This window comes from Sinocyclocheilus grahami, unplaced genomic scaffold (assembly GCF_001515645.1).
Source record: "Sinocyclocheilus grahami isolate Dianchi unplaced genomic scaffold, SAMN03320097.WGS_v1.1 scaffold128.1, whole genome shotgun sequence".
NCBI lineage: Eukaryota > Metazoa > Chordata > Actinopteri > Cypriniformes > Cyprinidae > Sinocyclocheilus > Sinocyclocheilus grahami.
The window spans coordinates 14,090-15,175 of NW_015505307.1; positions in this window are offsets into that span (position 1 = coordinate 14,090).

Genomic DNA, 1,086 nt, shown 5'->3' on the forward strand with positions numbered 1-1,086 from the left:
ATCATGGCAGTGCCACTTTGGTATAGATAAAATTCAGAGATAAAATAAAGTTCAGAGATAAAATTCTTGATTCCTCATTTCCTTCAGCATCTTCAAATACCAGGATCTGTCTGGCTTTGCAGATGCCTCTTTTTGTGGTGAAGGTGAAGTGTTGTCAGAAAACTGTATGCCATAAAGAGCTGTTTTCAGTGTAGAAGAGCAGGTTTGTCATTGCGCTGTGGTCATAGTCAGCAAACAGTGCTTCAGGGTTATCCTTAATCTGTCATTTGTTTATGTCTGTGGAGCTGTTTAGAATGTTCAGAGCTCTTCTGAGGGTAAACAAAGGGGCGGGGCCAGCATGCTGCAGGGGTTTTAGAATGTAAACAAATAACTGTCTCTTTGTTTGTTTTTGATAGTTCCTCTGTGAACTAAATACAAATATTGATCAAAATATCCACAATATTAAGACACTGATCAAAATCAGTAGTGCATAGATTGTAAAACAAGACAAAAATGACCACCCTCATTGACACTGCCTGTAAAAAAAAAAAAAAAAAGTAAATATTGCGGATTGTTTCAAAAGTTCCTTCCTTACTTTCTGTGACTCTTCCTTATCCGTTGCTTGATGTTTGATATCCTCCTTTGTTTCTCTGAGGTTTTAGTCTGTGATTAACTTCATACAGGCATGGTCTGGAAGGGTCTCAGTTTGAGAGTTCTGTTGTGTGGCCCTTTGGGTTGCTCTCAGCTAGTTGTCTTCTTTTCTGCTGTTTTTTTTCTTGATTTATTTAAACTCTTCTTGCAAGTAATATAGGCTGTAGGAAGTCTTCTTGTTTTAAATTTGTCAGAACTGAATGTCTGTCTTATTTTAAAAACAATATTAAAAGTAAAATAATCATAATTATGAGCTCATCTTGTTGCTGCTGCTGCTCAAGGGAATTATCTCTCTCTCTCTCTCGCTCTCTCTGTGTGTGTGTGTGTGTGTGTGTGCGCGCATCAATTAATGCAGCACATTAATATAGAAATGGTGAGTGAAGTGACTTGGAATATATATATATATATATATATATATATATATATATATATATATATATATAGATATAGACTTCT